Source organism: Schistocerca gregaria, chromosome 8 (assembly GCF_023897955.1).
Source record: "Schistocerca gregaria isolate iqSchGreg1 chromosome 8, iqSchGreg1.2, whole genome shotgun sequence".
NCBI classification, from domain to species: Eukaryota; Metazoa; Arthropoda; class Insecta; order Orthoptera; family Acrididae; genus Schistocerca; species Schistocerca gregaria.
This window is the reverse complement of record NC_064927.1, coordinates 403,901,423-403,928,017: the sequence shown is the minus strand read 5'-3', so window position 1 is coordinate 403,928,017 and position 26,595 is coordinate 403,901,423.

Sequence of the window (26,595 nt, the reverse complement as noted above, 5' to 3'; positions counted from 1 at the left end):
TGTTTCACAACCAAGGACCTAGACCTGTACTTGACTTTAGCGACAACCGTCACTGGACCGTAAGGAAACAAAGAACTGTTGATTATATCACGGAAGTTAACGACGGCAGTAACAAAAATGTCTGTCTTGAGGTGACAACGCCGTCGAAACATCCTTCAGGTCAGCGTTTACTGTACAGGACGGCGTCACAGTCCTAATGATCAAGCTTATTGTTGACTCACTACTGATCACAATAAGTACTTCTCCCTAGACCTTGAAGCTCTTTCCCGGACATCATAGCAGAAACACTCCTTCGCATCAGAATACAAGCACCAGAAATCTGATTGCTGAGAAGAGTAGCTTGGTGCATTGTTGCTGATTTTATTACCTAGTGGGCAGAAGATACTTAGGAAGACCGAGGAAAACCAACAATTTTAATCAAAATGGCGTAACATCCAAACGCCTTATAAATGCAGAGAGAAGAAGAAATACTCCTATAATAATAAATATATTATGATTTTTAAAGTAACTGTGACTTTAATAAGTTTTATAATTACATATTAGACTCTGATCTGAGGTAAGAGGAGTCCTGATGGCATTAATATGTCTAGGTTAAATGAATAATTATAAAATGATACGTAACATACAGGTGGTTCCAGGACGAATGGTATTCATGGATGAGAGGAACGATAATTTGAAGCAAAATACTTCTGAATGGTTTCCAAGACAGAACATATTTAACATACTTTGTTATTTATTTTTTTTTACTTCAGTGTAGTTGTTTACAATGTACCACAGTGTTATAGACGAAGTCGAGACTAGTAATTTTATATAGGACACGCGGGCTATTAATTCAGGAAACTACCTCAAATTGGCTTACAAAACCCATCTACATCTCAGCGCATGATTTTCATTATTTTCTCGCCCTCTTCACACAGACTCTAAGTCGTAGAGAAAAAATTAGTGGACCTTTTTATAGTAAATATAATGTAGTTTTATGTTGTATCGCAAAATGTTTTTTCGATAGGCTGCACATTTAGAGTTATTCATGACAAACGTAAAAAAGGAACTTTAAATGGGTTTCTCTCATAAACACTTTGGAATAGGGCATATGCACATATTTTTCCCTAGAAATGATCAGTCCAGTCAATCCCTGAATACCGACCATTCCTCCTGTGACAAACTGTACACATGGACAATCACACATGTTAAATAATTGTTACATGAATCGCTATTTTGATCAAAATCTGAACTCGGATGGAGAGGCGTTCAGTCAGAAAAGCGACTTGCAACCTGTATCACTGTGCCAAGAGCACAGAAGGCAAAGTGTCGCCTCAAGTTGCCACGTGATCTGCTCCATGCAACCCCATCCATGAGAGTAGTGGGGAGCAGTGAGCTACCTTGCAATCCGATGTGTAGGAGAGGTGGTGAGAAGAGAGCTAGTGAGCTACCTTGTGATCCGACCCCTGAGAGTGGTAGGGAGCAGTGACCTACAGGATGGCTTACATTCTGATAGGTTAGAGTGGTGGGAGGGGCGTGATTCCTTGGTTAGCTTGCAAAACGCTTCTACCACGCTGTGGCTGAAGATCGCAGCTTATATGCTCGCTGAGACACTTTCCGAGTGTGTTGCTAATTCAAAACATAAGACTTAATACAAAGAAGTGCGAAAGAAACTGGTATAGGCATGCATATTCCAATATAGAGATATGTAAACTAGCAGAAAACGGCGATGCATTCGGCAACGGCTATATAACAAATGTCTGGCCCAGATCGGTTAATGCCGCTACAATGGCAGGTTATCAAGATTTGAGTGAGTTTCATCGTGATGTTATAGTCATGCACGATCGATGGGACACAGCATCTCTGAGGTAGCAATGAAGTGAGGATTTTCACGTACGACCATTTCATGAGTGTACAGTGAATATCAGGAATCCGGTAAAACATGAAATCTCCAACGTAGCTGCCGCCGGAAAAATATACTCCAGGAACTGGACAAACGACGACTGAAGAGAATATTTCAACATGACGGAACTGCAACCCTTCCTCAAAATTGATGCAGATTTCAATGATAGCCCATCAAGGAATGTCAGCGTGCGAACCATTCGACGAACCATCATCGAAATGGGCTTTCATAGTCGAAGGCCCACTCCTGTACCCTTGATGATTGGACGATACGAAGCTTTACGCTTCTTTGGGACCTGTCAACACTGACATTGAACTGATGATGACTGGAAACATGTTGCCTGGTTGGACGAGATGGACGTATGAGTTCGGAGACAACCTCATGAATTCATGGACCCTGTGTGTCACTAGGGGACCGTTCAAACTGGTGGAGGCTGCGTAATGGTGAGAGGCGTGTGCATTTGGAGTGATACGGAACCTCAGATATGTGCAGATACGATTCTGACAGGTGACACGAACGTAAGCATTCTGTCTGATCACCTGCATCCAGGTATGTCCATTGCGCATTCCGACGGACTTAGGCAATTCCAGCAGGACTATGCGACACCCCACACATCCAAAATTACTACCCAGAAGCTCCAGGAACACTCTTCTGAGATTAAACACTTCCACTGGCCACCAAACATGAATATTATTGAGCATGTCTGGGAAGTATTGCAATGTGATGTTCAGAAGAGATGTCGGCCCCCTCGTACCCTTACAGATTTATGGATAGCCTTGGAGGATTCGTGGTGTCAATTCCCTCCAGCACTACTTCAGACATTACCCGAGTCCATGCCACATCGTGTTGAAGCACTTCTTCGCGCTCGCGCGGGCCCTACACGATATTAGGCAGGTGTACCAGTTTTTTTGGCTCTTCAGTGTATGTAAAACCTTGTTGAGCTTCTGTAATTTGAGGTTTTCTTTTCAAATGAAGCCCCTAAACATGATGCTACTATTCTAAATAGATAATCTCTCGCTGGCCTCTGTAGCTGCGCGGTTTTCTTGGCGGTTTATTAAGCGAAGGCAATCGGGTTCGATTCAGCGCAGGGTTGAACATTTAGTTTTTTCCCCTCAGTGAGCGGGTGATGAGCTTTGCTTACATTCGTACCATCGTAATTATCATTACTATTGGGATGGCTGAGTGGGTACAGCCTGACAACCAAAAAATTGGGAAAGAACGGAGCTTTCTTTTTGTTTTCATGACGAAAAAATCTTCGGTAATAACAAGGTATGCAAATCCACACATGCACATGGTCTACAACACATTTTTAGTAGCTTGGGAGACGCTTAAGTATGTACACTGGGGCACCGTTGCAGCAGCCTATCGCAGAATTTTCATTCTGCTCATTACAGCCACCACAGACGCATTTTGAAATCAGTCGAGCTACCATTGACTTTTGCTGAATCACTCATAACACATTCTTTAGACGGATCTGCCACTTTGAATCAGTTCAGGAGCGGACTGCCCATCTCTGGGCTGGTGGTCAAGTGCGCAGTGCACAGGGTGTCCGGAAGCTTTTTATCGGATAGAGTACTCTGGGCTGTGCATTCTCTAGGAAGGAAGGAAGCCTTCTTCGAAGGCGTAGTACGTATCTGCACTTCTCTGGCATGCTCGCGGCGTCTGGCGATAGTCTCGGCTATCATCTCATCTCTCCGGTCAGCACTACCGCCGCCACTGTGCGACAAGGCGGCCACGCGCAGACGTGACGGCTGTGCAGAACAGACCGGACCTGCCGGTGGCAGACTGAGTCAGGCTCAGGGCGTCGCCAAAGTGATTGTCCGCCCCGAGGCGTGACCTGGCCGCGCTCCACCACAGGGGAGCCCCGCTGCCATGCCACAGTGCATTATTCAGGCGTCTGTGGAGAGGTGCGAGTGCTGGCCGTAGTGGTGAGCTTCCTGGACAATCCCCCCCTCCTCCCCCCACAAGAAAACGCCACCCAACACACTCTTCGTCCTCTGGTATACCTTTTGCACGTTTATTCAGCAACAGTAAGTTCGTCACAGAAGTTGGATGAATGAACTGTTATCATAATGCGAAAGTAACTTAAAAATGTTTTTCTCCTCCTGGTGTAGACAATGATATCTTTAACGATACAATCTACTTGTACATCTATACCTACATGGATACTCGGTAAATCACTAGCAGCGAGTTCATCGAACCACCTTCACAATAATTCTCGTACAGCGCGTGGATAAATCGGACACCTATATCTTTCCGTGCGAGCTAGAAGATTTTGGCGCAACGAAAAACGCCTTAGTTTTTATTATGTCTAACCCAAATTTTGTATAATTTCAGTGACGACTCTCTCCACTATTTCGTGATAATATAAAACGTGCTGCGCTTCTTTGAACTTTGTCGATGTACTCCGTCAATCCCACCGGTATGGATCCCACACTCCGCAGCAGTATTCTAAAAGAGGAGGGACAAGCGTAGTGTCTCTTTACTAGATCTGTTACATTTTCTACATGTCCTACAATAAAACACAGTCTCTCTTTAGCCTTCCCAACAACATATTCTGTTTCTTTCTTCCAGTTAAAGTTAATCGTAATTGTAATTCCTAGTTATTTAGTTGAATGTACGGCCTCTAGATCTGACTGATTTATCAAATGGTTCAAATGGCTTTGAGCACCATGGTACTTAACATCTGAGGTCATCAGTCCCCTAGAACTTAGTACTACTCAAATCTAACTAACCTAAGGACATCACACACATCCATGCCCGAGGCAGGATTCGAACCTGCGACCGTATCAGTCGCCCGGTTCCGGACACTGATTTAAGGTGCAATTAACAGGTTCCTATTAGCACTCACGTGGATGATCTCTGAATCCTTATTTACGGTCAGCTGCTAATTTCCGCACCATACAAATATCTTTTCTAAATCTCTAGAGGAGTACCCATTCCTGCTGAACACTGATTGTAAGTGTTCTATTTCTGTGGCCAGACTATCAGGATCTGACAGAGTTTGTGCTCTGTGGACCAGTGTTTTGAGCACTCCATTCTTCTGTGCCGGATGGTGGCAACTGCTGGCTTGAAGGTATAAGTCAGTGTGCGTAGGTTTGCGGTACACACTGTGTCCAAATGTGCCATCTCCCTTTCTCTTCACCAGAACATCCAAGAATGGAAGTATTCCATCCTTCTCCATTTCCATTGTGAACTTAATGTTCAGATGGCAAGAGTTCAGATGTAGCAGGAACTCATCTAACTTCCTTCTACCATGGGGCCAGATGACAAAGGTATCATCCACATACCTAAAAAAGCACTTGGGTTGATATCTGGCTGAAGAGAGTGCTTCCTCTTCAAACCTTTCCATAAATAGGTTGGCCACCACTGGTGATAGAGGGCTACCCATCGCCACCCCTTCTGTTTGTTCATAAAATTGACCCCCATATAGGAAGTACGTCGATGTCAGTACATGCCTGAACAGGTCAAGGAGAGCCCCATCGAACTTCTCTCCAATAAGCTCAAGTGACTCCTTCAGTGGTACACGTGTAAAGAGAGACACCACATCGAAACTAACCATGATGTCTGTGTCTGTGATGTGTTGCTGGCCCAGTCGATGTAGGAAATCCTCTGAGTTCCGGATGTGATGTGCACATTTACCCACATGTGGTGTCAACATCTTCTTCAGGTATTTCGCAGTAGGGTAAGTTGCTGCACCAATATTGCTGACAATAGGTCGCAGTGGAACCCCATCCTTGTGAATCTTGGGGAGTCCATAAAGTCTAGGGGGTGTTGGCGCTTTGGGACGCAGCTTCTTGATGACTTGTTCAGGCAGGCCTGTCTCCTTCAAGAGAGCCCTGGTCTTTTTGTCCACTTTCTCTGTAGGGTCGCCGGCTATTGACCTGTATGCAGGATCCTCCAGAAGTTGTTGCACCTTTCTGTCATATTCTGTTTTTTGTAGGATGACTGTGGAGTTCCCCTTGTCTGCAGGCAACACCACAATGCTGTCATCCTCCCGGAGTCGCCTCAGTGCCACCCTTTCATCACCTGAGATGTTGGATTTGGGTGGCTTGGTCTTGGTGAGCGCCCTGCAGGTTTCTCTTCGGATCTCTTCGGCCACACTAGAAGGAAGCGTGATGGCCACTTGCTCAACTGCACTGACAAAGGCTGTGACAGGAACGTTTCTAGGGGTCACTGCGAAATTGAGGCCCTTGCTAAGTACTTTTAAGGTGGTCTCATCGAGCTTCTTGTCAGTTAGATTGACCACTGTGCGTGTGTCCACAGTCTGTTGCACCTTGTTGTTGAGGCGCTCAAACTTGGCTAGCTGGCGTGCCATTGACTTCTTGCTGGTGCATTCTGCTAGAGACCAGGAGGCACCATCAACCTGGTCCCAGTCTTGAGTGGTTAAGGAAGCTGCTATAGTTAGGTGAAGATACAGCAGTTCCCTGGATGTCAAATCCAATCGGTGGCGCAGGTCGCGCACTCTCTCTCTAACCAGAGCGAGACTAGCTCGGTGTTTGATCCTGTTTGCCGCTCTCGAGTTAATGTGATGCTTGATCCTGGCGAAAACTGGAACTACTTCACCCTCTCGGCATCTCAGCAGGAAACTGAGAGAACACAGCATCCTCCCTTTCCTTTGTCGAAGCTTGTCCAGCATATTTTGCCCACCCACAAAAATTGGGGCTATGCTGGGGACTGTAAAAGATGACCTGGGGCTACGCAAGCCAGGTATTTACAACATACCATGCCAGTGTGGGATGTCATACATTGGCCAGACCACCAGAACTGTGGACATCAGGTGTAAAGAACACCAGAGACATACCAGACTCAGACAGGCAACTAAATCAGCCATAGCAGAGCATTGTCTGGAACTTGGTCATTCAATGGATTACAATGACACCAAGATTGTGACACAGACCTCAAGATATTGGGACAGTGTCATTAAAGAAGCAATTGAGATTAAGGTCACAGACAATCTAATCAACCGTGACTCAGGATACCAAATCAGCACTGCCTGGAATCCTGCGCTTGAGCTTGTGAAAACTCAACGCAGGACACTCCAGGATTCAGAAGGAAATATAAGTGGAGACCGAGGGAACAGCTGTGAGACAAGGTGTTGGACATTAGAGACCAGATCTGACACACCCCAGGTCATGAACTCGACTTCAGAAGACGGCCAGGCCGGGCGCGGACGGCGGAGGGAACACCGGCCACCAGAGAGGGACAATGTAGCCGCGTCTGGCGGGCGCGGACCTCAGATGGAACACACGACGCGGCGCGGACCGATTAGGGAGCGCCCAGCACGCAACAGAAGTGGAAACCGTAGTAACAGTCATGAGATAGAGTACCTAACATCTCAGATCGGGCCTGACACACCTCAAATGACAACCACAACCGTTGAGGACGGCCAAAACCGGCGCCGACGGCAGTCGGAACATCCGCGACTGGAGGGGTCCGTTGAAGCCGAGTCTGGCGGGCGCGGACCACAGATGGAACACTCGACTGGGCGCGGACCGATTAGGGAACGCCCAGCTCCTCCCAGGCATAAATACTGGACTCGATCGACCCAAGGACCAGTCTCAGGTAGCACCTGAAGAAGACAGCGAGGTACGCTGTTGAAATATCGTGCGAGAACGACGCGAACATCCGGCTGGATTCCCGAATATCCAAGATGTCAACAGATCGCCGGAAAAGCATGAAGAATTACAACTATCACTTTACTCACATGAAGTCTTGAGTGCTATTGGCAAGGGGTTTCAAACTGATTCCGTAATTCTAGATTTCCACAAGCGTTTTGACACTGTACCACACATGCGGCATGCAGTGAAACTGCTTGCTTACGGAATATCTTCTCAGTTAGATTGACCACTGTGCGTGTGTCCACAGTCTGTTGCACCTTGTTGTTGAGGCGCTCAAACTTGGCTAGCTGGCGTGCCATTGACTTCTTGCTGGTGCATTCTGCTAGAGACCAGGAGGCACCATCAACCTGGTCCCAGTCTTGAGTGGTTAAGGAAGCTGCTATAGTTAGGTGAAGATACAGCAGTTCCCTGGATGTCAAATCCAATCGGTGGCGCAGGTCGCGCACTCTCTCTCTAACCAGAGCGAGACTAGCTCGGTGTTTGATCCTGTTTGCCGCTCTCGAGTTAATGTGATGCTTGATCCTGGCGAAAACTGGAACTACTTCACCCTCTCGGCATCTCAGCAGGAAACTGAGAGAACACAGCATCCTCCCTTTCCTTTGTCGAAGCTTGTCCAGCATATTTTGCCCACCCACAAAAATTGGGGCTATGCTGGGGACTGTAAAAGATGACCTGGGGCTACGCAAGCCAGGTATTTACAACATACCATGCCAGTGTGGGATGTCATACATTGGCCAGACCACCAGAACTGTGGACATCAGGTGTAAAGAACACCAGAGACATACCAGACTCAGACAGGCAACTAAATCAGCCATAACAGAGCATTGTCTGGAACTTGGTCATTCAATGGATTACAATGACACCAAGATTGTGACACAGACCTCAAGATATTGGGACAGTGTCATTAAAGAAGCAATTGAGATTAAGGTCACAGACAATCTAATCAACCGTGACTCAGGATACCAAATCAGCACTGCCTGGAATCCTGCGCTTGAGCTTGTGAAAACTCAACGCAGGACACTCCAGGATTCAGAAGGAAATATAAGTGGAGACCGAGGGAACAGCTGTGAGACAAGGTGTTGGACATTAGAGACCAGATCTGACACACCCCAGGTCATGAACTCGACTTCAGAAGACGGCCAGGCCGGGCGCGGACGGCGGAGGGAACACCGGCCACCAGAGAGGGACAATGTAGCCGCGTCTGGCGGGCGCGGACCTCAGATGGAACACACGACGCGGCGCGGACCGATTAGGGAGCGCCCAGCACGCAACAGAAGTGGAAACCGTAGTAACAGTCATGAGATAGAGTACCTAACATCTCAGATCTGGCCTGACACACCTCAAATGACAACCACAACCGTTGAGGACGGCCAAAACCGGCGCCGACGGCAGTCGGAACATCCGCGACTGGAGGGGTCCGTTGAAGCCGAGTCTGGCGGGCGCGGACCACAGATGGAACACTCGACTGGGCGCGGACCGATTAGGGAACGCCCAGCTCCTCCCAGGCATAAATACTGGACTCGATCGACCCAAGGACCAGTCTCAGGTAGCACCTGAAGAAGACAGCGAGGTACGCTGTTGAAATATCGTGCGAGAACGACGCGAACATCCGGCTGGATTCCCGAATATCCAAGATGTCAAAGTGATAGTTGTTTTTCACAAGAACGATCCTTTCAAAATCCGTGTTGACTGTATGTCAATAGGCTGTTCTATTCGAGGTAATTCATGATGTTGGAACACAACATAAGTTCCAAAATTCTGCTGCGTCACAACGTTAATGATATGGGCCTGTAATTTAGTGGATTACTCATACCTTTCTTGAATATGGATGTGACCTGTGCTACTTTTCAGTCTTTGGTTACGAATCTTTTGTCGAGCAAGTGGTTTTATTTGATTGTTAACTAGTGAGCTATTGTATCGGCATACTCTGAAAGGAACCTAATTGATAGACAGTCTGGACCAGAAGACTTGCTCTTACTAAGTGATTTAAGTTCCCTCACTACTCCGAGGATATCTACTTCTAAGTTGCACAAGTCGGCAGCTGTTGTTGATACACTCTTCGCGTGTTTTTGTTTCTGTCCACTACCGATAACAACGCATTGTCCGCAAACAAAATTACATTGTCGAAGCAGAGCATAGAATGAAAGCCCACAACGAGAGCAAGGAAGTTCAGGTGTAATTATAGGTTGACATCCCATAAACATCGTGACAGTTAACAGCTCATGCGACGGACGGTACTAGACTGAATCCGTGCTGCCTGTTGGTCTCATTGTGACGAGCGCCGTGTCCCACGTGGCATGCCCAGCACAGTCGTCAGTAATAAGCAGGAGCGTCTCTGAGCCATAGTCGATGGAGGGGTTCTCCACATCTACATATACACATACTCCGTAAGCCACCTATGGTGCGTGGTGGAGAGTACCCTGTACCAATACTCGTCATTTCCTTTCCTGTTCCACTCGCAAACAGAGCGAGGGAAAAAGCCTGTCTATATGCCTCTGTATGAGCCCTGATTTCTCGTATCTTATCTTATCCTCGTCGTCGTTATTTGCAACATACACTACTGACCATTAAAATAGCTACACCCCGAAGTAGACGTGCTACAGACGCGAAATTTGACCGACAGGAAGAAGATGCTGTGATATGCAAATGATTAGCTTTTCAGAGCATTGACACAAGGTTGGCGCCGGTGGCGAGACCCACAACGAGCTGACATGAGGAAAGTTTCCAACCGATTTCTCATACTCAAACAGCAGTTGACCGGTATTGCCTGGTGAAACGTTGTTGTGATGCCTCGTTTAAGGATGAGAAATGCGTACCATCACGTTTCCGACTTTGATAAAGGTCGAATTGTAGCCTATCGCGATTGCGGTTTATCGTATCCAGACATTGCTGCTCGCGTTGGTCGAGATCCAATGACTGTTAGTTGAATATGGAATTGGTGGGTTCAGGAGGGTAATACGGAACACCGTGCTGGATCCCAATGGCCTCGTATCACTAGCAGTTCAGATGACATGCATCTTATCCTCATGGCTGTAACGGATCGTGCAGCCACGTCTCGCTCCCTGAGTCAACAGATGGGGACGTTTGCATGACAACAACCATCTGCACCAACAGTTCGGCGACGTTTGCAGCAGCATGGACTATCAGCTCGGAGACCATGGGTGCGGTTACCCTTGACGCTGCATCATAGAGAGGAGCTCCTTCGATGGTGTACTCGACGACGTATCTGGTTGCACGAATGACAAAACGTCCTTTTTTTCGGATGAATCCAGGTTCTGTTTACAGCATCATGATGGTCGCATCCGTGATTGGCTACATCGCGGTGAACGCACATTGGAAGCGTGTATTCGTCGTCGCCATACTGGCGTGTCACCCGGCGTGTTGGTACGGGGTGACATTACTTACACGTCTCGGTCACCTCTTGTTTGCATTCACGGCTCTTTGAAGAGTGAACGTTACATTTCAGATCTGTTACGACCCGTGGTTCTACCCTTTATTCGATCCCTGCGAAATCCTATATTTCAGCAGGATAAAGGACGACCACATGTTGCAGCTCCTGTACGGGCCTTTCACGATATAGAAAATGTCGACTGCTGCCCTGGCCAGCACATTCTCCAGATCTCTCACCAATTGAAAACGTCTGGAGAATGGTGGCCGAGCTACTGGCTCTCCACAAACGCCAGTCACTACTCATGAAGATCTGTGGTATCATGTTGAAGCTGCATGGGCAGCTGTACCTGTACACGCCATCCAAGCTCTGTTTGACTCAATGCCCAGGCGAATCAGGGCCGTTATTACGGCCAGAGGTGGTTGTTCTGGGTACTGATTTCTCAGGGTTTATGCACCTAAATTGCGTGAAAATGTAATCACATATCAGTTCTAGTATAATACATTTGCCCAAAGAATACCCGTTTATCATCTGCATTTCTTCTTGGTGTAGCAGTTTTAATGGCCAGTAGTGTACATCGGCGGCAGCAGAATCGTTCGGCAGTCAGCTTCAAATGTTGATCCTCTAAATTTTCTCAATAGTGTTTCTCGAAAAGATAGAAAGTCAGTCAGCCTGGGGCTACGTTTCCTCTCTTATAAACTTCAATTGCATTTGTTGATACCCTAAATTGTGATCTGCGACAATATCCGCAAGAGTTAATGTGGAGGTACTGAAAGATGAAACCAGAAGCGTCAACTGACATCTGTGAACAAAGAAGAGAAACGCAAACGCTCTGTCTGCGGGGTTCTACGGAGCACGATTCCTTTCCCGGGATGGGACTCCCGCCTGGCGCTAGCAAAGACGTTTGTCACTTTAAATGATGGACCAATCGGTTTGTTGCGGGATTCTGGAACATATTCTCAGTTCGAATATAATGAATTTTTTAACATGATATCTTGCGAACCATGGATGAAGGGTATCAGAAGGATGCCATATTCCTTGACTTCCAGAAAGCGTTTGACTCGGTGCCCCACTGCAGACTCCTAACTAAGGTACAAGCATATGGGCTTGGTTCCCAAGTATGTGAGTGGCTCGAAGACTCCTTAAGTAATAGAACCCAGTACTTTGTCCTCGATGGTGAGTGTTCATCGGAGGTGAGGGTATCATCTGGAGGGCCCCAGGGAAGTGTGGTAGGTCATTTGTTGTTTTCTATCTACATAAATGATCTTTTGGATACGGTGGACAGCAATGTGCGGCTGTTCGCTGATGATGCTGTGGTGTACGAGAAGGTGTCGTCGTTGAGAGACTGTAGGAGGATACAAGATGACTTGTACAGGATTTGTGATTGGTGTAAAGAATAGCAGCTAACTCTAAATATAGATAAATGTAAATTAATGTAGATGAAAAGGAAAAAGAATCCTGTAATGTTTGAATACTCCATTAGTGGGAACGATGACCATAGCAGTCTGGTCCCTTTAATCTCCCAAACCAACCAACCAACTCCATTAGTAGTGTAGCGCTTGACAGAGTCACGTCGATTAAATATTTGTGCGTAACATTGCAGAGGTATATGAAGTGTCACAAGCATGTAATGGCAGTTGTGGTGGAGGCGGATAGTCGTCTTCGGTTTATTGGTAGAATTTTTGGAAGATGTGGTTCATCTGTAAAGGAGACCGCTTATAAAACACTAACACGGCCAATTCTTGAGTACTGTTCGAGAGTTTGGGATCCCTATCAGGTCGGATTGAGGGAGGGCATAGAAGCAATTTGTAGATTTGTTACTGGTAGGTTTGATCATCACGCCAGTGTTACGGAAATGCTTCAGGAACTCGGGTGGGAGTCTGTAGAGGAGAGGAGGCGTTCTTTTCGTGAATCGCTACTGAGGAAATTTAGAGAACCGGCATTTGAGGCTGACTGCAGTACAATTTTACTGCCGCCAACTTATATTTCGCGGAAAGACCACAACGATAAGATAAGAGAGATTGGGACTCGTACAGAGGCATATAGGCAGTCATTTTTCCCTCGTTCTGTTTGGGAGTGGAACAGGGAGAGAAGATGCTAGTTGTCGTACGAGGTAGCCTCCGCCACGCACAGTATGGTGGATTGCGGAGTATGTATGTAGATGCTGATGTTGGTTATGCCTCAGTGCACACCTGCCACCAACCTGTTGTAAGAATATCGTTCGTAGCTCTCTCCCACTTTGCCGGACTCGTAGCCAAGCTGCCTTCGAGATTTGAGAACGCTGATCAAAGACATTCAAGCAACGGGTCCCTTCTTTGGCAAAACGAGATGTAACAGTAAGTCCTCCCTGCCTCCAAAAGAAGCTTTACGGGTGTCATTTCTTTATAATATATACCAATAAACCACTGACTCCTTAAACGCACTCCCAAGTTTAAAGAAGAAGGAAGCTTGGCTACGAATTAGCAAAAGTGGAAGCTAGCAACTGTATGTTTACAAGAGGTTGGTGGCAGCTGTCACTCGAACGTAACCAACATAGGCGCATCCTTTACAGTGATATACGTCATCATTAGCGCCAGTCGCGCGACCCATCCCAGCAAAGAAATCGTACTCCGTAGAACCCACATAAGGAGCGTTTCCGTTTCTCCTCTTTGTTCGCAGATGTCAGCTGGCGCTTTTCTCGCTTCGCCTTTTGGTATCTCAACACTAATCCTCGCGGCTACTGTCGCAGATCACTACAATTTAGAGTAGTATATCAACAATTGCTGTTGAAATTTATAAGAGAGAAGAAGTACTTCTAGGCTGACTGACAGAAGAAAGCAGAAATATAATACAAGAGAACGATAAAATTAAACAACAAAGCGTAGCCAGTTACCTTAGGATTGGTTTCCACTTCTTAAACAGTGCTTACCGAACAGAACGTGTCTTTTACCCATGATTATACCTTACATCCCAAGGAGCATGATACACGTGTTTGTCAACTGCTGGGAGCGATCTGCAATGTTACCTTATTCTAAATTATCAGTTACGCCAAGATAAGTGGTACATCTGTTTATTGATAAGCGGCTTAGATAGACCTGTGCTGTCATCATCGGATCTTATAAATTAACGTCTGTTAATGCGTTACAAGATTATATGATGACAGGACAGACCTGTGCAAACAGCAATCAATAAAAAGATTTACAAATGATATTGGCATACCTGATGTTTCAGAATAATATGGAAGTGGTACAATTCTCTTTCACCGGCAACTTGGTGTCACTGACTTTTCATATAGGGTTAATGGATTCAGGATAATCTGTATCTTTTTGGGAATGGAAGGAGTTCTTGAACTCGTTTCTTGCCTCAGAGCTTTAATCACACTTACATTCATGACTCATTTGTGAGATGTTAGTTCATGTTGTCAGAAACGTATTAATCGTCCCAAAAGTAAAGTGGTTGGGCTGGGTACTTTGAAAATAATGAATTCTAGTCAGTCACTTCATATTTTACATGTTTAAAAATTATCTAACCTTTCTAATTAATTTTTTTATCAGATTCCAAATGTCTTTTAAATTTTTCATTTAAACATAATCCAAAAATTTAAGTTTCAGTGATAGATGTCACATTCTCGAGTGTACCTTACTTACACATTAACATTTTTTAGAACCATGTTGTTAGTAAAGGTTAACAATGAAAGAAATTTACATTTTGTTATAATAGTCATGGAGTGACACGCCTTCCCGCTGCCCCTTGGTAGTACACGCTACTGAAATTGCGTTGTATTGGAAAGTGTGTGCTAAGTTATTTTCAGGTTCTGGACCCTACTTACACATGCTGTTAATGTAATTCAGCAGTTAACGAATTTTGTCATTTTTATTTGTTTAAGGGTGGACATAAAGTACCCTCCCCACAACCTTGCTATGTACGTCATGGAAAATGTGTCAATATTGATACAGTTAAGAGTTCTGATGTTTGTAGTGCTGCTATAAAGGCCCAATAAACTTTGTGTTTGTAATCACTTGATTAATCTGAATATTATCACTACTGCTAGCTCGAACATAATGTGAATATTAATGTCACAGCAACATTTTCAGCCAGGTTCGTCTCATTGATTTATTACTGCTGCGCACAGAAGCCAACCCAGACATAGCCATAGGTACTTGGGCAGCAGACTTCCCTCATCAAGGAAATAAACGTTAGCATACCTACTCATAAAGCCTGTGTAAAAACTTAATACAAGTTATAAGAGAAACAACTCGAGTTTTCAGACCTCTTTCGTTCTGTCTCGTCGCACACTGGTGCCTTTGTCTCGGAAGGATGTGCTACCATTTCCGCTATAGATACTTCATTTCCATCAAAGAATTGAACCTCAAACCGATACTAAGTTCCAGTACAACCAGAAATCATGACAGAAAAAAAATAAAGACCTACATCTCACAGTCCGCACCATCTGTGTCTCATAAATACTTTAATTCTCCTAAGTGAAACACTAGAGTATTTGTAACTAAGATTGGATCAGTTTCTCACTTTGAACCATCAAGTAAGAGTCTAACTGGCAGAAAGTGTGGACTAAATCTCTCAGCTGTCACAAACATAACACCCTCATCCATCCCGTCTCCCCTATGCTGGTCTTCTATGGATCTCCGCCCTCCCAAGTGTCAGTATTCCGTCCAATTCCTTGATCTTCTTTCACTTCGCCCTGCTATTCATATCAGTTTACCCTCCACCTTCTATAACCTGTACAAGTTTATGAAAATCGCTTCAGGCAAATCCCAGAGCGTTACCTTGGAAAGGGCACGGCCGCCCTCCTTCTCCATCCTTCCCTAATCTGATGAGGCCTACGACTTTGCTGTTTGGTCCCCTCCCCCAAATCCCCCAACCAACAAACACAACTGTATCCTACAGCCTTCAGATGTTCAGGTTGCTGCCATGCCTCCACTACTAGGTCCCACTTTCCTTCCATCTCCACATATTCCGTGTCCTTTTAGAGATCAATTAGAACCACTTTCCCCAATCAGACCAAGAAGTCATACCTGAGGACTACCCACCCTATCACCTATAGTTCATCTACTTCTTCCTTGTGTTCTAAGTCAATGTTTGAATCCACCCTTTCTCTGCTAAACTGCAGTCCTACACGCAAGTCATCACTTACATCACAAATTCTTCCCGAATCCGGTCGTATATACCTTCCTCTCCAGTCTTCTTCTTCCTTAGCGTTTGTCCCGCGTGCTGGCGGAGTCAGCTGTTTCAGCTCGTTGTCGCCACTTCCGGTGATCTTGTGCCTGATCAGCGTGAAAGTCTGAGAACGTGAGGTATTCATGTAGGGTGTCAAGCCATCGCTTCCTTGTTCGTCTTGCTGCCCGTTTCCCATTTACATTTAGGTAGAAACTAGTGTTTGCACTGTTTTCTCGTCTGCTATAAGGACATGACCGTACCAATGTAGGTGGCTTTCTCTCATTTTGTCTACTAATGGTGCAACACCGTATAGCCAGCGAACTTCATTATTTGTGGGGCAGGCAACATTAATAACGATGTTCACCTAAGCATTTTTGTCCCCATGACAGCAAGTCTTTGTTCTACTTCCTCTGTTGGAGGCCAGCATTCAGCCCCGAACAGTGCAACTGGAAGGATTACCGTGGTCTAGGAATAACGTCTTTGATTCATAATCAAAACATCTTCGGTCTGGGATTCGAATCACGCCGCTACTTAAATTTTGATTAATAATCATCATTATCCTCCGAAATCTTCCGGCATAAGAAGTCAATCTCATTCTGTGAACGACCTTGTCAAAGACGGTGGCGGAGCAAACAGAGGTCCAGGGCGCTCTCCTGTCCTAATGGTGGGAAAATACCTCTAAAAGCGGACGAATAAGCAATGATCAACATCATGAGGATGCAGAAGGCAATGGAAACCACTTGTTTAAAGACACGTAGCATGTATCATCAGGACATGTGGCCTTAATGGAAGAAGTGTTATGATGATCACTCCATTGACAAAAGATTCCAGAATAGACGCCATTCGGATCTCCGGGAGAGGACTGCCAAGAGAGAGGTTACCATGAGAAAAGCTTGAATAACCAACGGACGCATAACGTTCTACGAGTCGGAGCGTAGAATGTCAGATGCTTGAACGTGGTAGGGAAATTCAAAGTCCGAATCTAGATATAGTAGTGGTCAGTGAAGTGAAGTGGAAAGAAGAAAAGGATTTCTGGTCAGATGAGTAATATCTACAGCAGCAGAAAATGGTATAACGGGAGTAGGATTCGTTATGAACAGGAAGGTAGGGCAGAGGGTCTGTCACTGTGAACAGTTCAGTGACCGTGTTGTTCTAATCAGAATCGACAGCAGACCAACACCGATAACGATAGTTCAGGTATCCATGCCGACGTCGCAAGCTGAAGATGAAGAGATAGAGAAAATGTTTGAGGATATTGAAAGGGTAATACAGTATACAAAGGGGGATGAAAATCTAATAGTCATGGGAGACTGGAATGCAGTCGTAAGGGAAGGAGTAGATGAAAAGTTTACAGGAGGAGGGGACAAGGAATGAGAGAGGAGAAAGACTAAATCAGTTCTGTAACAATCTTCAGCTAGTAATAGCGAATATCCTGTTCAAGAATAGCAAAAGTAGGAGGTATATTTGGAAAAGGTCGGGTGATACGGGAAGATATCAGTTAGATTACATCACGGTCAGAGATCCCGAAATCAGATACTGGGTTCTAAGGCATGCCCAGGAGCAGATACAAACTCAGATCACAATATAGTAACGATGGAGAGTAGGCTGAAGTTTGACATTAGTCAGGAAGAATCAATACGAAAGGAAGTGGGATACAGAAGTACTAAGGAAAGACTAGATAAGCTTGAAGTTCTCTGAGGCTGTAGATACAGCAAAAACGGATAGCTCAGTAGGCAGTACAGTTGAAGAGGAATTGATACCTCTAAAAAGGGCGGTCTTAGAAGTTGGGAAGGAAAATATAGGTACAAAGAAAGTAATTGCGTAAAATACGTGGGTAACAGAAGAAATTCTTCGGTTGATTGATGAAAGAGGTAGTACAAAAATCTTCTGAGAAACTCAGGAATACAGAAATACAAGAGGTTGAGGAATGAAATAAATAGGAAGTGATGGGAAGCTGTGACAAAATGGCAGCAGGAAAAATGCGAAGACATCAAAGAAGAAATGATTGTCGGAAGGACAGATTCAGTATACAGGAAAGTCGAAACAACCTTCGGTGACATTAAAAGCAAGGGTTGTAACATTAAGTTTGCAGCGGGAATTCCACTGTTAAATGCAGAGGAGAGATCGGATAGGCGGAAAGAATAAACTGAAACCATCTATCAGGGGAAAGATTTGTCTGATGTGAGAGAAGAAGAAACAAGAGTCGATTTAGAAGGGATAGAAGAACTGAGACGCCCTACTAAACCCGCAGGACAGGACAGACAGTTGGAATGGTGGAATGGTGCCAGAATGAGCGGCTGTCAGTTACACTAGAACACATATAACTTTATTTATTTGACCAAACATTACAGTACAGATTCTTGAACTTAGTTATCGGCTGAATACGCCAGAGTATCTTACGCCGTAAGGGCAAAACCACTTTAATTTTAAAAACCCGCTAAAAGCCATTAACTCAAAATTCAGACGCCAAAAAGAATATTTAGAAGGCAGAAGACCTCACGTTGAGTAAGTTCTATAATCTGCCTGAAGGCCCAAAAACCTAACACTTGAAAAGTAACAACCTTCATTTAAAGATGGTAGACTGAAGGTAAAATTACATTAAAAAAAACAACACACAGGGCAGAAGGCCTAATCTTCAATTAGGCTCAATGCGCCAAACAGTCTGATGGTCAAAAGACAAATACCGTTAATTTAAAAACGGCTGAAGGCCCCATGACTTAAAACTCAGTGTAAAATAAATTTAAACAACAAGGCCTTACCTTAAATTAGGATGAAGGCCCCAAACAATCTAATGCTTGATAAGCTAGGAACTTTAATTTTAAAACGGCTGAAGGCCCATGACTTGCAACACAACTAAAATAATTTTTAGTAGGCAGAAGACCCAAGGCTTTATCTTTAAACAATATATTAAGCAGGCTGGAGGCCCAAACAATTTAACACCTGACAAGCAAGAAACTTTTAATATTAAAACGACTCAAGGCCCATGACTCGAAACAACCAAAAACAATTAAGCTTTAATTCAAAACCATCAGCTATGAGCCATACAAATACACACAACAGAAAATAAGAAAGGGCAGTGCAGCTAAGAGCGCTCAGAAGTTTCGGGGATCGGTCAGCACTTGAAATACTAACGTTCACGAGGCAGGCAGTCGGCCCAACCATTGCCGATCCGACGACAACCCAACCGACAGACAGTCAAAGAACCCACTGACAACGTCACCTGCGCTGCACTCGACCAGCACTCAACCGGGAGTTCAGTGCAAACGTAATAGGCATGGACTCCCGCAACCACACAAATAAGCTGTCGAGCTACACACCGTGCTGGACAGTGGCAACACGATGAGGAAACAACACTGCCTAAGTTTACGTCAACGGCCGGGGCAGGTAACGGGAATGTTAACGGCCACAAGGCACAAAATTCCGCTGGTGCACTTCAATTGCAAATAAACAAATACAGTTAGGCTCCACTGGACGGTGGCTAAAGCTTTGCCAACTCGAACACACACGTTTTGGCTCGCGCGAATGTCCCAACAGCCAACAACGAGAACCAAACGGCACAATGTCAACAGTCTTGACTTGCTGGTAAATTAAATTCAAACTCCACTTTCGTGTCCCGGGTCGGTGAACCACTGACCTCGTAGCAATGGGAACAGACCAACACACTACGAATCTGCGTAGAGACCGCCAGTGGGCCCGGCCAACTACGCCCCGCGGAGATTTCCTCGCTGCTCCAAGCCAACCGACCGACTGCCACACATCAGCATGGAGACAGCACTAAAATAATTGAGCAGTCAACATCACAAGCTACACACAGTTTCACAAACACTAGAACGAAGAACGCAACCAATGCTAAAAGCAGTGACCGATGAATGACACGGCCAAACCACTTGTTGAGACTCACTGCCAACCCATAAGCGATAGGCGAGCCAATACACGTCGTCTGGGAAGACGACCAACTGATGATCAACAAAGACCGTTCCCAGTTCAAGTCATGTGTGCCGGCAACGGCCGGGCGAGTCATGGCTATCCAAGCCTCACTACTGTTCCAACCCGACCGACTCCCGCCGCGTCCAAACTCTTCGACTACCAGGTCCAAACTGCACTGCAGGCGCGTTCCAACTCGCTCTAAGACAGACGTCAACCGGGAAGTAATAGCAGTCAGGAAAGATAATACGACGGGGCTATATCGATCAGCGCTGCTGCTGCACTCACCGGCAGGCAAAGCAGCAACTCCGTGACAACAGAAATTGAAACTAACATAACGAGGTGTCAGTATGGTTAAAAAAAAAAAGATGTAAAATAAAATAAGAGATGGTGCGAACACGAGTCACGCACTGCTCAAGAGCAGAAGGGATAGATAACATCAGAATTTCGGAAATCATTGGAGGAAATGACAACAAAACAACTATTCACGTTGGTGGGAAGAATGTAAGAGTCTGGCGGCATACCATATGACTTTCGGAAAAGCATCATCCACACTCTTCCGAAGGCAGCAAGATCTGAAAAGTGCGAGAATTATTGCACAACCAGCATAACAGCTCAAGCATCAAAGTTGCTTACAAGAATTGTATACAGAAGAATGTAAACGAAAATATACGATGCGCTAGATGATGCTCAGTTTGTCTTTAGGAAACGTAAAGGCATGAGAGAGGCAATTCTGAGGTTGCGATTAATAATGGAAGCAAGGCTAAAGAAAATCTAGACACGTTCATAGGATTTGTCGAACTTGAAAAAACGTTCTATTACGTGAAATGGTTCAAGTTGTTCGAAATTCTGAGAAAAGTAGGGGTAGGCTATAGGGAGAAAAAATGGTTCAAATGGCTCTGAGCGCTACGGGACTCAACTTCTGAGGTCATTAGTCCCCTAGAACTTAGAACAAGTTAAACCTAACTAACCTAAGGACATCAAACACATCCATGCCCGAGGCAGGATCAGGGAGAGACGGGTCACATCCAATATGTACAAGAGCCAAAAGGGAATAATAAGACTGGACGACCAGGAACGAAGTGTTCGTATTGAAAAGGGGCTAAGACAAGAATGTAGCCTTTCGGCCCTACTGTTCGATCTGTACATCGAGGAAGCAGTGAGGGAAGTAAAAGAAAGGTTCAGGGGTGGATAAAATTTAAGGTGAAAGGATATCAGTGATACCATTAGCTGATGACAATGCTATCCTGATTGGAAGTGAAGAATTACATGACCTGCTGAACGGAATAAAGTCCAATGAGTACACAGTATGGACTCAGAGTATATCGAAGAAAGACGAAGGTAATGAGAAGTAGTAGAAATGAGAACATCGAGAAACTTAACATCACACATCACGATTGACGGTCACGAAGGAGATAAAGTCTAGGAATTCTGCTGCCTTGGCTGTAAAATAATTAATGGTGGACTGGACGGAGCAAGGAGTTCATCAAAAGCAGGCTAGCAATGGCAAAAAGGGCATTCCTGGCGAAGAGAAGTCTACTAGTATCAAACATAGGCCTTAATTTGAGGAATAAATTTCTGACTGTGGGAAAACCGGAAAGGAAGAGTATCGAAGCATCTGAAATGTGGTGTTACAGACGAATGTTAAAAATTAGGTTGACTCATAAGGTAAGGAATGAGGTCGTTCTACGCAGAATCGGAGAGGAAAGGAATAAGTAGAAAACACTGACAAGGAGAAGGGACCGGATGATAGGACATCTGTTAAGACATGAGGGAATGACTTCCATGGTACTAAGGGAACTGTAGCGGGAAAAAAAAACTGTAGAGGACAAAAAGTGTAGAGGACAATAGGGATTGGAATACATCCAGCAAGTAATTGAAGACGTAGGCTGCAACTGCTACTCTGAGATGAAGAGGTTAGTACAAGACAGGAATTCGTGGAGGGCCGTATCAAACCAATCAGAAGAGTGGTGGCAAAAAAAATAATACTTTTGATTTCAGCCTTTCTGGAATTTTCTTGTTGCACAGTACCCCAGTAACGGAACGCCAGATGAGCCACGGGCTGCTAAGACTGTTGGAGATTCCTACATTGAGATTTCCATAGGCAGAAATTGTCGAGAGCAGGTACTTGCTTTTGGGAGGTCAACGCCATTGATTCTGATGGTTACCGAGTCATTTAAATTTGTGGAAAAGTAATGTTTTCAACACATTGAGGCGCAGTTTTACATGTGCAAGGCGGTCGTTCCAGTAGCACACCATCAGCATACAGTAACGTCCAGGGTGAGGTTTTCTGCAAGGTTTCCTGTGACGGTATCCATGACAGTGATAAATAGGAGCGGTGAGAGAGCAGATCCCTGATGAACTTCCGAGGAAATAGGAAAGTCATCAGATAGTCCGGCAGATGACTGTAAATGGTTCTTAGGCTTCTGGCAGAGCAGTCTGACACACCTAAGGAGCTCTTTACGTACTCCTTCAATACCCCCTGCATGCAGATAATTCACCTGGAGGATGCGGCCAGGAGGCAACAGTGGCTGTCAACAGTGAACATCGCCAACAATTCATCAAGCTTGGCATGATGCTTTTTATTCCTATAAAACGATATAGTTTTTTTTTCTTTCTAATCCTGAAGTATCATAATATAACCGCTAGCAGCAGTCTAGTCTACTGAAGTTAAGTGAACAAAATAGAAAAAAAAGTGCGTGAATGCGAAAGAAAGTTTCGAGTCCTACTGAAGACAACCAGGTCTTTTGAGGCCTATCAATGGTAGAGAATGTTGAGACCCTTACTGTTGTAAAGCTGTCATTTGCGATGAAGTCGCATGCGTTGACAGTGGAAGTCTACTATTATGCCTCTGTTGTTGCCTCATGCTTATACTGTTGCTGATTATGTTGCTGCTTGACATCAGCCGTTTAATACGTGACATAGAATATTGTAATGGCAACATGATTAATGTATAATAAGGCGTCGCATAGCGACGGTGGATTATTCTAAATAATGTAATTCGTCATCTTTGAGCGGCAATATAAACAGAAAAATACGGATAGATATGCGCTCCTTCACTATTTGGTTCGTTGGAGAACAAATGAAGCCTTGAGCGCTAAAGACTTCAACTGTTTTTTCTTAAGTAAGACGGACGCAGATTTGTGGCGGTCTGATCTAATTTTTTACTAAATAAATAAAAACGTGTTCCGTCCAAGTTTAAGTGAAGTGTAAGAAGAACTGTTGTAACTTATCGTGACGACGCACGGGTGACTCAAAAGGACAATGGATATATAAAAGAGCGCTCAATGGACATGATACGGACATAGAAATCTACTGTCATTGTAGTACTAAGCTTAAGGTACGATATATGTTTTAGTTATAATAAATATTTGTTCTGGGAATACTGAATCATTTTGCAGTGCTCATTCCTATCATCTCCTCAGTATTATTTTCATTTTAATTATGCATTTTGCTTAGATTACAGACGCCAAGATCAGCAGTCCAATGTGCGAGTTACATTGATAAAAAGAAAACTGTTTTATCGTCATTTGGCATCAGCTTTAATATTGGATTTCCCTTTTGTGTGATGTTACAGTTGTTTTTGCGCCCTTAAGAACTTTCTGGTCCCTTAGGAAATTGTTTTGTCATAGCAATAACTTCACAACCGGGTATGATCGTATCTACGATCATGAAGTAATTAGAAAGACGATAACGCAATTTCTTAATCAATAGCACGCTAGTTGTGACTGCCTCAAGCCACGCGAAACTGCAAGTAAAAACTTTCACATCTCATAGTGCAATATTTTATGACAATGGTCAATCCATGATTCTTACGCCAATTGTGACTGATAAAACAGTAAGCGCAATCTCAATTTCCAACTTTCTACTAAATAACAACATCACTTTTATTTTGGAACGTCACAAAATGCTCGTGTAAAAACTCCAACACACTGTTTTCAGTATATGGCCTTGCTCCATCTTGCATGAACCACTGCGTGTTGAAGGGCAAGGCAGCAGCAAGAAGCTGTGGAATGAAGCTATTGCGAAGCATGCTCAAAAAACGCCGCTGTTTACAGTTTCTTCAAAGAAAAAGGGTGCAATACGTCCGTGACAGAAAATTGCTGCCCAAGCTGTAATCCTCGGAACATAATATTGTCGTTCTAGAAGCACTTGTGGGTTTTCAGTGGCCCAAAAGCGTACATTTTGTTTGTTAAGCGCACCGTCTAAATGAAAATGCGCTTCGTCTGAAAACCAAACGTTGTTGAGAGTTTCTTCCCTATCCTCCGCCAATTGAGCAAGCAGTAGTCTCTGCTGCTTGTGTTCTTCAGTGAGCTTCTGTGCACAGGTCATCTTGTATGGGTACATATGGAGGTCACTTTAAAGAATGTGTTGAACGGAGCGTCTTGATATTCCCAGTTGCGCTGCTGTCTTTCTACACGATTTCCCGGGACTTCTCTGTACAGCAACTCGTACCGCTTCAATATTCTCCGGCGAACAAACAGGCTTAGGCCGAGATCGCTTCGTTTCCAACACTGTTGCTCCCTGTACAAATTAATCGTACAACCTGTAGATAGCATTCTTGCGAGGGGGCCATAGTGTGTTAAACTGTTGTCGAAAACGCCTCTGAGTCACAACAAGGCCTTTCGTTTCATGAAAAAGTAACACAATTGCCGATCGTTGCTGTGTCGTCAGTCTTCCATTGTCAGCCATTGCTGCTTACTAGTCTCCTAGCGGCAGTATCGTGAATTACAAGTCATTTCGAAACTCATTTGTTTTTTGGAAGCTCTGATGGTACTGCTGTAGAGATTCCAGCGGGCTATCTAATGTGCGTCGTAAGTTCTGAAAGAAACAAATGGTAACACAATTCGTGCGCTACCCTGTATAAAATTTATGTTGAAATGGTGGTTGGATTAAGAAAGTAAACCGGCCTAGCTATTTGTCTTCTAACAACTGCTGACAAGGGGCCAGAAGTGTCAAGTAATGAAGAGTGGTCACTTCGAACATCTGCTATAGTCAGGTTAGTACTGTATTTCCTTACCTCTGCTGTGTTTCTTTGTACTCTGGAGCTCCGTTCTTAAGGCAACTTTTATTTTACCTACCCTGTACATCTTTCAAGTTCTAGCGAAAGGCGAAGCGATGACTGAAATTTGAGTGCACTGCAAACGTCCGCTGTTTTACAGCAATCGCGCGAAACAAGTGGACCATACCACCCGCCGGCCCGTGCTAAAGGTAGTTCCCCAATCGAGCACCTAGTTTTCAGCTACTACCTATGCACGCACGAACTTTAATCGGCATAACATGCATAAAAACGTCCGTGAAACGTGCCGTGAACTACTATAAATCTCCGTAAGCAGGTCCATATATCTCAATATATTGAAACAGCCGTTATAATTACATCCAGTGTGCATAATGAACAGCGCGAAGCGGTTGATGACGGGGACGCAGCTTCGCGATAGTGAGAAGGGCGTGCCGTTTAATAGAAATTTCACTTTACGGCGGCACATAAACCTCGGTGCGGCTCGTCTAGCAGTATAGCGAGCCACGAATCCAGGAGGTGGGGAGTGCAGAACGGGCTCCGTGCTCTGCAGGCGACACGGGGTGCGCACGGTGGAGGACCCCATAAAACAGTACGCGCCGCCGCAAGATTGCTCCCGTAATTTAGGCTGCCCGCTACACGGTTACCGTTTTAATTAAGCTGATGTGAAATATTCAGCGGACGAGCCAGTGTGTAATCTGGGGATTGCCACCGCCGACGTCCGCTGTCCGCCATTGACCGGCACTTCTGGTACCACCTAGCCAGGCAGTTAGCTTGTCCGACGACGGCGTTCCCACAGACACGGCGGCAGTTCCCCGTTGCGCGACGACAGGGAAAGTACCACATTTACCAGGCTTTTTTTGCGTTTTATTTGTCGGCCTCCCTCGTGATGTTACACGTAAAAAAAAAGGGCAGTAAAGTAGCAGTTTGAGACTGTCTCACTTTTGCCATATTCCAGGATGAAGATAAAATGGTATGGCAGCACTAGCTCACAGTCTAGATCCGATTTCGTTGGTCACGAAATGCAAGGATGTTATTGCTACCTGTCCAATTGGTACCACTGATTTGTGAGATCTATGTGATATTTTCTACCCGTCACGTTACACAACATTTTGATTCCCAACGTGTTACTAAGTATGGTCTACGGGAATACTCAGATGGTTCATTAAAAAGAATTATGGAATGAAAGATATTTTTAGATTTATTCTGTTTCAACTTCCAATCTGGCCATAATGATTTATTTTTTTCGTGGCTTAATTAAATCGCCTCCGGTGAATGACGAGGCTTCTTTGGAAATGTCACGTCCTATCCCTTAAACGATCTTTCTCCATCTAAGTAGAGGATCTATCCTTAATGATGTCGACATCAATCAGTTTTCCAACACTAAGCTTGAAAGACGTAATAGGCAAGATAATTTCGCCCTTTATCTATTTATACATTTCTCTTATTCTACAGTGTTAGGATCTTCTCCTCGACTATTCTGTCTAGCCTATACTCCTTTTAAAATTTATCTTCACAGATAATTTTACACTGACTCTAAGGAAAAATGATTAAGGAGTATCAAATATGTAAACAGACAAATAAGGGCAGTAAAAATAATTTTTATAAT